Source organism: Marmota marmota, unplaced genomic scaffold, assembly GCF_001458135.2.
Source record: "Marmota marmota marmota unplaced genomic scaffold, marMar, whole genome shotgun sequence".
Lineage (NCBI taxonomy): Eukaryota > Metazoa > Chordata > Mammalia > Rodentia > Sciuridae > Marmota > Marmota marmota.
Genome location: NW_026000005.1, coordinates 46,380,493 through 46,392,011, shown reverse-complemented (window position 1 = coordinate 46,392,011; position 11,519 = coordinate 46,380,493). Strand labels below are relative to the sequence as shown.

General features: G+C 56.7%; 1 long non-coding RNA gene across 6 annotated transcripts; it reads left to right on the top strand.

The window, feature by feature from the left end:
• Window positions 1-1,174: 1,174 nt before the first annotated feature.
• LOC125618291 lies at window positions 1,175-10,444 on the top strand. Of its 6 annotated transcripts, none has more exons than XR_007349538.1 (4): window positions 1,177-1,671; window positions 8,797-9,008; window positions 9,175-10,095; window positions 10,182-10,444. It is a non-coding gene; the product is annotated as an uncharacterized LOC125618291 (long non-coding RNA). The 6 variants fall into 6 exon arrangements; XR_007349534.1 differs by having other exon boundaries at window positions 1,178-1,671; window positions 8,797-9,056; XR_007349536.1 differs by having other exon boundaries at window positions 1,183-1,671; window positions 8,797-9,416; window positions 9,943-10,095.
• Window positions 10,445-11,519: the final 1,075 nt, after the last annotated feature.

Below are 11,519 nucleotides of genomic sequence, written 5' to 3'. Positions count from 1 at the left end.
GGGTGAAGCAAGGGGCGGTGCCCTGTGGGAAATGCTGTCCTGAGGCTTCTTTCTGGAGTGTGGAATAGCCCCAGGCTGGTCAAAGAGAGGTGGACTCAACTCTCTGGTCCCTTTCCTGAGCCCAGGCACTCACCACTAGCCTGGGGATGGCCGAGTTCACCTGTGGCTTTGTGGGTGTGGGGGTCATCAAGTCAGGGGGAAGCTGGGCACAGAGGCCAGAGTTCAGGGAGGCCCAGGACCTGGGCGGGAGGCCTCTGGGGCAGGAGGGCCAAGGAGCACACGGGGAGGATCGGCACTGGCCCCCATGTCTGGGTGCACCCCAGGCTCCTGTTGGGAGGGGTGTTAGTGGGAACACATCTACACACACTCAGGGACACGCACACACAGGCATCGGCACTTGCAGAGACACGACTACTCCTATACACACAGGTCCAGACACCCACACGGAGTCTGCACATGCAGAGAGACACACAGCACTCACGAGCATGCACACATACACCCCTGAGATGCACACTCACCCAGTAAGACACACACACACACGCCTCTCCCAGGCAGGAGGACCCTCCTCACCACCTCATCTGCTGACACTGAAACCCTGCCTGGCCAGCCCCCGCTGACCCCTGAGCAGCCTCTTTTGACCCCCAGGTCCCCGGGTCTTCAGGACTCTGGGCCTTGCCCACAGCCTTCGCGGCCTGCGTCTGCCCGCCACGGCTCCAGCACCTGGTCTTCTCCCCTTCACCAGGACCTGGCTTCCCGCTGCCCAGATGCTCTCCTTTCAAGCCCTACCTCCAATGTCCCCTCCCTTGGGCTGGGTGCCCCCTGCCTGGCCCGTATCCCCCTGCACCCCTCCTCCACCTGGCGGTCCACAGTGGGACACGAGATCAGGCTCCTGTTTTCCCTGCGGACCGCACCACCAGGGGGTGGGTGGGTGAAGAGCCAGCTGCCCTGCCTGCGGGGTCTCCTGCAGTCCCCGTGGCCACAGTCAGCAGACGACGACGGGGTGTGCCCAGCCCAGGGAGCCCTGGGCGGCCCAGACAGCTCTGCAGGGCCTGCCCCACCCGTCCAGGCTCACACTGACACATATTCACTTGAGGGGGCAGTGGGCCCCTCGTCCCGGGCAGCTGCGCCCAGGCTGCACCCTCCCCTCCCGGACACCAGTGACTCACATCTCCACCCGCCAGGCAGCCAGCGTGGACACACAGCCGCCTTTCAGCCCCTCGGCCTCAAACACTAGTGCAGTCTTCCCTCTGGGGCGCCTCCTCTCCCAGCAAGCTGCCCCCTCCCGGGCTGTGCTCGGCCCACACTGAGGCCACGCCAGGCCCCTTCCTCCTGGAGCACAGGCCTCCCTGTCTCTCGTCACCCGGCTCCGGTCCAAGCCAGCCCTGAATGGCTGTCTTTTCACGACCAGAGCTGGCCAGGTGCATTCTGGGCAGCCCCGTTCCCACTGCTCCCAGATGGACATCTTCGGCCCCGGCTGCCCAGAGCGGGAGTCCACTGAGGGCTGGGTGGAGACATGGAGGGACTCAGAGGTGCCCAGAAGTCCTTCCCAGCCTCCGAAGGCTCGGCATGCTGAGCCGCCCTCCACACACACGCTCCATCTGCTTCCCCAGCCTCAAGGATTGTTCCCACCGTAGAGAGGAGAACACTGAGGCCAGGGGAGGTGGCCAGCTGGTGAGTGGGGGAGCCTGGACCTGTTCCTGGTCGAGCTGGTCGATGACCCCACCCTGCACCATCACAGGGGGTGACTGAGACAGCACCCAGGCCACCGAGAAGGGGCCACCACGGGCACCTTGCGACGGGAACCCTGACCCCGGACCTCCTCCTTCTTGCATAACCAATCTGCCCGCGGGTCTCAGGGTGGCTCCTCGCCAGGCTGGCCAGTCTTAGTGTCTCCACCCCCCGCCCCCGTGGTGCTTGGTCCACAGTACAGGCCAGCTGGGGCTCTTCCCTGGGGATTTTGAAGTGGATTTGGTCTCTGGCCATAGCACTTCTGGGGACTAGGCCACAAGTACTCCACTCCTACTGTGTGTGCGGGTTCTGAAGAGCCCATCAGAGGACAGGGGTGGGCACAGCGCTGGCTGGGATCCCGTGACAGGCTCTGCTGTGGCCAACTAATGCCCCTTCCTCAAAGATGTCCACGCAATCCTTGGGTCTGGTAAATGCGTTAGGTAGCAGAGTGAAAGGGCCTTTGCGGATGAAATGAAGGTCATAGACCTTGAAGCGGATTATTTGGGGGCCTGTGTTAGTCAACTTTTCTACACTATGACAAAATGCCTGAGGAAAACCACATTTTTTTGATGGCACTGGGGATTGAACCCCGAGGTGCTGTACAGCACATTCCTAGCCCTCTTAAATTTTTTAATTTTAAAAAACAGGTTCTTGCTAAATTACTCAGGTTGGCCTCAAACTTGTGATCCTCCTGCCTCAGCTTCCTGAGGAGCTGGGATTACAGATGTGTGCCACTGTACCTGGCTTGAGAAAAACAACTTGAAGGAGGAAAAATTATTTTGGCTCCCAGTTTCAGAGGTTTCAGTTCATACACGGCTGACTGTTGCTTGGGGCCTGAGGTGAGGCAGAGCATCATGGTGGAAGACCGTGCAGAGCCGACCAGGAGGGAGGGGGAGAGACACAGAGGGGGGAGGGGAGAGCAGGGACAAGATGCAGTTCCCCAGGGCACGTCACCAAGGACCCACTCCTTCCAGCTGGGCCCCACCTCCCAATGGTCCATTCAGCTGTGAATCTGTCACTGGATTAACCCACTGATGAGGGCAGAGCCCTCATGATCCAGTCACTTCCCCAAAGCCCCACCTCTGAGCACGCTACCTTGGGGACGAAGCCTTCACGTGGGCCTGTGAGGGACATTCCAGTTCCGAGCTGTAATGGCCCGTCTAACCAGTGGGCATGTAACCATACGTCCTCTAACTGGCAGCAGAAGAGCTTCAGGAGAAGCAAGGTCAGGGGACTTGGTGGCAGACGGCTTCCCTCCCTCTCCAGGTGCTGAAATGTAGGGGTCCAGGTGCTGCCGCAGAGGCCAGAGGGGTCTCCAGGAGCCAGCTCCAAGGGCATAGGAACCTCAGTCCTACAGCCTCAAGGAACTGGGTTTTGCCCACACCCTGAGGGGTGTGAGGTAGGTTGTCCCAAGTCCAGTAAGAGCCCCACTGGCCCACACCTCAGTTTCAACCCTGTAAAACCCTGAGCAGCCTGGACTTCTGACCAGTTTGAGCTGATACATCTGTGTGGCTTTAAGCCCCTAAGTTGGTGGCAATTAGTCACGGCAACTCTAAGAAATTGATATTAACCGTGAGCACGGGTGAGCCAAGAGCTTCTCATTTGTGGTTTTTGTCACCCGAGAGTAAGATTCCTGGCTGATGGCGTGATTGTTTTCTGTCTCCTCTCTCTCCCCACAGGTTGCCCGCCTCACCATGGAGGGCACAGGGCACCCAGAGCTCCCTCCCAGTCACCCTCGGGCCTTGGAGCCTGTGAAAGTTTGAGGCTGCTCCTCCGGAGGCCCAGACCTGTCTCCTTCACCAAGACCACGGGTAGATCCCATCCTCCCCAGAAGACCTAATGTCACTGGGGAGGAGCCGGTGGGGAGCAGGGAGAGGCACTGGCCTGTGAGCGTTCCTGGTGGCTGGCCAGGGCTGGTAGAGGCTGGCAGGGTGAGGTGCCTCCTGCCTGTAGCAAGACTGGGGCCGGGGAGAGGATGGCCTTCAGCCTGCGCAGTGTCCCTCAGCCTGCTGGCCACCCTCTTCCTGCTCCTTCGCTTTGCCCCTGGAGTAAGGAGAGCAGAAGGGCCTGGCGCCAGGCGCTGGAGCAGAGGAACGTCACTGAGATAACATCGCCTGAAGCCAGCCGCGTAGAAGTGTTAAGACGGATAATCTGGACTTCTTCAAAACCAAGATCTTCTGGTCTTTGAAGAACATTTGAGAAAGACTGAAAAAAGCCGCAATCTGGGAAAAACTACTCATAAAGCGCCTGAGTGAGCGCCCGGAAGAGCATTGAGACCACAGAACTCTCCTGCGTGGTCAGAGAGCAACCTGGCTAAGAGAACATGGGCAAAAGATCTGGAAGGGACACCTCACCAAAGAGGACAGATATGGGTGGATACCGAGAGGTGGCGCTAGGTAGAGACGTGTCAAATAACCCCGTGAGAAGACGTCAACAGCCATGACCATTAAAACCCCGAGAAACAACTGCACACCTTTTAAATCATGGGAACCCAACCCTGGGCCATATCGCACGTTGGTGAGGATGAGGAAACACTGCATTCCCATGTTCTGCTGATGAGAACGTAAATTGGCTCGAGAGTTTTGGAAAACAGTGACACATCTTCTTAATAAGTTAAACATGTACTCACCTCATGAACCAGCTGTTCCACTCCCGAGTATTTATCAAGACAAACAGAGTGCGTCCCTATAAAGACTTGTACGTCAGAGTCCACAGTAGCTTTATTTGTAGTAGACAAAATCTTTCGGGTACTCATGACGTTCAGTCAACAAGGGACGATATTTAGGACACTGGTCCTGTAAGATGTGTATGGCCTCGTGATATTCTAGCCTTTTCCTTTGTGGAAGCACATTCTGTGCTGTTTGCACACTGACCTAGTTGCCGACGACATATTTCTCAGAACACGTTCCTGTCCGGGAGCAACACACGACCATCCACGACTGTCTGCACCGCAGAATACTGACCACACAGAGGAATCAACTATGGATACACGCTGCAGCAGGGACGGACCTCAAATCATTGCCCTGGATGAAAGCCAGACGAAACAAAGTACGTACTATGTGATTATATGTACAAAATTCTAGAAAACGCAAAAAAAAATCGTAATAACAGAAGGACGGCTTGCCTGTAGATGGGCTGAGGCGGAAAGAAGAGGCTACAAAAGGGATTGAGGAAACTGTGGGGGTGACGTTTGGGTTCCCCACATTTATTGTTTCACGAGTGTTGACATATATTAAAATTTATTACACTGTATACTTTAAACACACAGCTGACTGTTGTCAATCATACCTCAATAAAGCTGTTAAGAAGAACAACGTGGAACAGGAGGGATGGGGAGAGGGACATTCACGTGGCGGGGACGGCCGACAGGAGGAACACAGCCCACATTGTACAGCTGGCCCGGTCACTCCAGTTGACGACTATTAACTGAAATTCAAAACAGCTAATAGAGAGGATCTCGAATGTTCCCAACACACAGAAATGATGTGTCTGAGGTGACAGGCCAGTCACCCTGATCTGATCCTTATATATGGTATACACAGTACCCCATAAATAGGTGCGATTTCTATGGGTCAATTAAAATACATTAATAATAATAATAGGAGGACTATGGCACAGGTGTTGCGCAGAGGAGGTTCGTGGTTTTCTGAGAGGGCAGAATGGAGGCCCAGTGGTGGCCAGTAGTGACCCCAGAGTGTGGGTGGGCATATCAGCCCCACCTGGGCCCCTTGGAAAAGCAGATGCCAGGTGAGCTCTCCCGGGAGACTGTGCACATTCAAACTGCAGCTTGGGCCAGGCCCGACCAGGACACCTGGACCCAGGCCCTCCAACCCTCTCAGAGACTATGGCAAGGACTCCCTAGTGTGTCTGTAGAGTGACTGGGGACATGGTCAGTCGGGGAGAGCTGGAGGCAGGGAGGGGGCAGGAAAGACTCTCTGATTTGTGTCCCTAGCCACTTGGGTCCCATCATGGACCAAGAACCTGAATTGCATTTGGTCTTGCTCTGATCTGAGTGTTTGGGCTGCATTTCATGATGCCACCTGGCCTCCAAGAATTTATGGATTCAGAGGTCCTGGGACAGAGGGCAGAGTCCTCGCTGCTTAGACTCCTCGTGACTGGACGGAGTCCCTGGGGCCTCTTCTCATCCTCCATCCCGTAAGCAGAGACTGAAAGGGTGACAGGAGCCCGAGGAACAGGGCAAGAGGACTGCTCGGAAGAGGGCCACCACGGGGTCGAGATGAGGGGCAGGAGTGGCCAATGGGCATTTCTAGAGGCAGCAGACTTTAAGATTCTGTAGAGGGGACCCAGGATCTGTCCTGACATTACAGGTGTCAGAGGAAAGAAAGCCAGCGCTGGGTTTGCTGCCACGAGTGCCTTCGGGGGACAGGCCTCGGTGGGCACTGGAGCTGTGTCAGGGTCAGAGCCCCAGGTACTACTGTGTCCACTGCTCTACAAGGTGGCAAGCTGTGACGCTGAGTCCACCTGGCCTGGACCTGCTTCAGCGCCTGAGCCTCAGATGGTGTGCCGGGGCGTGGCCAGCTGCAGGGTCCTGGCCATGCCAGGGGGCAGAGGCCCTTCACTGCCGGCCTGACCCCACCCTGGGCCCGTGGTCATGGAGTCCTCACTCTGGCAGTAAACGTCTTCTTCAGCCAAACCGCCGTACCGGAGAAAACCAGTTTTGTGTTTCATCTTGGGGCAGATTGAGTTACTGAGAAGTTCTGTCTGACTCCAACTGCAACCTTGAACTTCTTGGTCCAGTTTGTTTGGCCTGCTGCTCTGGTGTCTCCTGGTAACCTTAAAATCTGCGGCAGCATAAAGAAAAAAGAAATGATGCCGTGTTCAGGAAAATGAATGGACCAGAGACCATCACATTAAGAAAATAAGTCAGACTTAGAAGGTCAAGGGTGGTGTGTGTTCTCTCCTATGAGGAAGCTAGAGGAAAGGGGGAAAGAGAGGTGCCGGTGGATCTCCTAAAAATCAAAGGGAGATCAGCAGAGGGAAGGGACCGAGGGGTGGGAGGCCGGGAGGGCGCGGAAGTGCAGGGGGGTGATACTGGCCAAATGCTGTCATCATGCTTTGTGGGTGTGCGAGTGTGTAACAACAACCCCCATCAATGTGCACAACTGTTAGACATCAATCAAAAAATGTAAAAAAATCTGTGGCAGAACCTGGAGCCTCACGGGAAGGTGTCACCCACCAGCAGAGCAAGGAGCGTCAGCTGGCCCCGGAGCCCAGTGCCACCACAGCCGGACTCTCCAAGCACCCAGCCCGTCGGCACCTCTCTGGGCCCTTCAGTCTTGCAGAGGGACCCTCACCATGTCTTCAACAGAAATGAAGGCAGAGGCCTCTCTCCGAGGGGGGACGGGAAAACCTAGTGGGGTGATTCTTGCTGCTGAAGAGTCACCCCTAGATGCGGGTTTCCCAGCGAGGACCTGAGACAATGGCCTGCCTCCTGGTCCCTCTTCCCGGCAGTGGGAGGGGCGGCTGCACAATGGACAGGGTCAGGACCAGCCTGGAACTCCCCAGACACTGTGACTGAGAGTGGACTGTGACCACAGACGGGGAACAGTGTGGCCTGCCACGTCTAAGAGACCAGCTGATTGCCTGACAAACCTTGTGTGCTGACTAGTTACACCCCATCTGAAGAATCGGTTAAAAAACAAAAAGGCAGAAATTCTGTTGGCTCAGAGGAGCAGAACGGGACAGGTCAGGCGGTTCTGGAAACTGGCCACCAGAGACTCCACTGGACACCACCTGGTTCTGCCTCTTCTTCAGTAGCGGCTCATGGTGGCTTCTCAGGGCCATCACCAGCTGACATCGCAGCTTCCCATCAAGCCCTCAGCCCGGGGCAACTCCCCAGGGCAGGCTCTGAAGCAGGGTGCAGGGAGGAAGGGCCTTGCGCTGGAGTCCCAAGGTGGGGGGGAGGGGAAGGAAGGAGCAGCCCCACAACTTGGAAGAGGTGAACACAGACCCAGCAGCACCCCAACTTCTGAATGGAGCCCAGAGATACATCAGGCCACCCCACCGTTGGGTCAGCAGGCCACCACGAGGCCTTGTGTTCTACCTGCTCCGTCCTTGTGTCCACCTGGCTCCCTGCCCTGCCTGGTCAGGCCTGCCCCACCCTTTCTGGTTATAGTTCCAGGTCTTACTTAGAATTCGCTTCCCCTTGAAGCCCTGTGTGGAAGGTCACTCCCTCTTCCTGCTCTTCAGGCCACCCTGAACACCCCTCGCCTGAGCTCCAGTCTGGCCTGGCTGCTCAAAGGTCTGCCCTGCCCAGCTGCGCCTCCTTCCCTGCCACGGGACTGCCTGCCAGTCAGTCCCCGGCCTGCCCCGCCTCCCTGCCCGGGAGAGCTAATGTGCTCTAATCCCCTACTCCAGGGCTCTCCTGGGGTCCCACAGAAGCTCCTGCTGCTTGCTGCTAGGGCTTCCCAGTGGCCTGTCCCACATCAGCCTGAGCTCTGGCAGCAGGCAGATCACAGAGCCCACGAGCGATGCTCCTTGGCCTTGGCCGGCTCTGCCCAGGGCCAATACGTGCCTGGCCCACGGTGCTCAGGCCTGCAGCTGGCTCCCTGGGTGTGCATGCTGTTGGCTAACCAGCCCCAGATTGGCAGGGATCCCAGCGTAGGTTCCAGAGGGTGTCCAATGCCAGACCTTGAGTCTAGCCTCATGCCCCACGGTCAACGGGCCTCCCAATGGGCCCTGGGACCATGCTGCTCCTGTTTAGCCAGGGAATGGTGCTGGCGTTTCCTGACCTCACACTCTGGTGGCTTGGCCTCCTCTCCTCTTGCCTTTGGATCCAGCACTTTTTCCCAGCATCTCTCTTTTCACTGTAAGCCCCGGGGCCCAGCCCTGCTCCTCTGGGCCCCTCTGCCTCTGCCTCTCCCATGAAGATGCCACTGTCTGAGTTCAGGCCCGGCCTGGGTGCTGCTCAGAGACCTGCTAGTCTGAATGTGCACCCCCACTTATCTCCCTTTTCAGCCCTGGTCAGTGCCCCTTGCCCCCGGTTGGGGACCAGAGTCAAGTTCCAGGGGTCCACTCCGATACCCAGTGAAGCCTCCTCACTTGCAGGAAGTGGTGACTCATCACTGAGCCCGGCAGCCGGAGCGGCTCCACTCCCTGGGGCCTCAAGTGGGTGTGCTTCTGTGAGGCACTCAGGGACAGTGGAGGCCTGAGCGTGGCAGCGTGCCAGCAGGACGGGGTCCAAGGAACACCTAAGTCACCGGGAGGAAACCCTCAGCTATCGCACAGCTGGGAGAACGGTTGCAGGCTGGCTCCTGAAGGTGAGGCCTGAGTGAGCTGGCGTGGGAGCCTGGGCCACTTGTGGACAGGTGAGAGATGTGGGTGGAGCCCCCTGGAGCAGCCGCCACCAGGCCACTGCACACACACCCTTGGTTTTGCCATCCTAAGGGTCACACGTTGCCCTGCTCTTCCAATCTCCCCCGACAGGACCCCTGGTCCACCCACACTATGCCTCGGGCCGCACCATCTTGTACCAGTTCCGCCTGGGTGTGGTCTCTGGGGGGGGGAAGGCTCTGCTCTGTGATGCCTGCCCATTCCTATGGTGTAAATGTGCCCACCATGGCCAGTTTCAAGTGACCAGGATGATGTCACTGAACACGGAGTATTTCCACCATAATGACGCAATACGTGCAGCCACCTCCAGGACAGGCAGTAGTGAATGTCGCCAAGTAAGTGTAAAGGGACAGGCCTGGGATATTCATTCTTTGTTTTTAACAGAACTCACTGAATCATAGGCCTCACAATTTAGCTTCTGGTCATGGCTGTATTTACAACCAGCTCACAGGGCTCCTCTGAGAAGTGGCCTGACAGCAGTTCTCGCGCTGGCCCCAGACACCACTGCTCCCACCCGGGAGCCGGCGGAGGCCTGGTGGGCTGCGGCCTTTGCTGCCGCCCCCTGCCAGAGCTCATGCGGTCAGGCCGCCTCCGCTCCCTTCCCTAGGACCACTGTCTCAGAGCCTGGGCCTCCAGCTCACGTCCTTGGCCTGCTCCGTGCCAGGCTGACCTGTGGCCAGGCTCTAAGGAAAAGTGGCCTCGGGCAGCCCCCTCCTCCACAGCGTGAGCCCGGGACAGCCCTCCATGCGCTCCTTTCCCCGCACCTGCCCCTCTTCCTCGCCCCCGGTTCTGTCCCAGTCTCTCCCGACACCCGTGGAGGTGGCTCTGGATCTGTTGGTCTCTCTGCCTGACTTTTCCCAGTGGTGCTGCTTCCTCCTGGAAGTCCACCCGTCGCTTCCAGCAGGGTTTGTGCTCGGGACAGTGCGACTGTGTCTCCACCTCGGAACACAGAGTGCCCCAGAGGACGGAGCTGCTCAGCTGACTTAGTATGGGGAGGCCGCGGCAGCGAGTGAGGTGAGTTCTGGACCCCTCTGTGCCGCAGGTGTCCCAGTGAGCCCTTGGTCTCTCCAGCTGTCCCATGTCCATGTCTTTCCACACAGGCCCTGGCTGTGTGATGAGAGGGCCCCCGGGAAGACAGCATGCGTGATGTCAGTGAGACTTGAGAAGAACTACCATGTAGTGGGTGAAGCCCCACGGGAGGAGACCCGAATCAATGGCCACTACCAGACACGGGTACGACCCTGACTGTCCTCCGACCACAGAGGCACAACTGAGTCCAGGCAGATCCAGCAGAAGAAACGAGCCCAACCATGGCTCACCGCATACTCATAAAACTAATGAAAACTAAATAAAACTGTTTTGAGCCACTAAGTTTCAGAGGTGGTTTGTTAGGTGCAAAGACCCACAGCATCGCTCCAACCACATCTCACTACGAGCCCCTGAGCCCCTCAAGGGGAAAGGAGGACAGTCAGGCAAACAGGCCCAGCCCCCAGCCTCAGGCTGCGCTTCCGGGGACTGGGAGGGTCCAGGAGGATCCCCGATCCTGCACTAGGGTGAGGGTGAGGGGCGAGGCATTCTCTGAGCCTGATTTAAGGGGAGCAGACCAAACTCATTAATCAAAGTAAATAATACTTTAATACAATATTTTAAAAATCAAATCAACATAATGGTCCATGTACAGCTGCATATTTTTGTAAAAAATATTGGTTTTTGTAAGAAATTATTGGTTTGAGGTCCAGGATTAGGGTTAGGTAAGCCAAATAGGGTTATACAAGTACAGGGTGAGCCTTGTTTTTTATTAAAAAAAACTTTGATATTTTATCATTTTTTGCATTTGGTTTTGATTTTTAAAAATTTGAACCCAGGGGAGGGCCTATGTAGGTCAGGCAAGTGCACGACTACTGAGTTACACTTCCAGCCCTTTTCTAAAATTTTTTGGAGACAGCACCTTGCTAAGTTTCCCACGATGACCTGGAACTTGCAATTCTACCCCTGCCTTCCTGGTAGCTGGGGTTGCAGGTGCGCACCACCATGCCTGGATTTAGCTCCTCCGATCTGGGCTGGGTCCTTCCCTACCTGCTGTCAGACCCCAGGTACCTGACTGGCTTGCGGAAACTCTTCCTACTATTTTCTACCCTATCCTGATTTGAGCACTTGTCAGGCAGTTATACCACACTCTGAATGAAGCAAATGAGATCAAGTGCTTCTCAGGAAAAAATTGGGGGAAAAAAAGAAAGAAAAAATTGGGCTGGGTACAGTGGCACATGCCCATGATCCCAGCGACTCAGGAGGTTGATGCAGGAGGATCACAAGCTCGAGGCCAGCCTGGGCAGCTCAGCAAGACCTTTAAAATAAAATCAAAAAGGGTTGGAGAGGAAACGAGATGGTAGAACGCTTGCCTAGCACATGCCAGGCAGGACCTGGGTTCAATCCCCAGT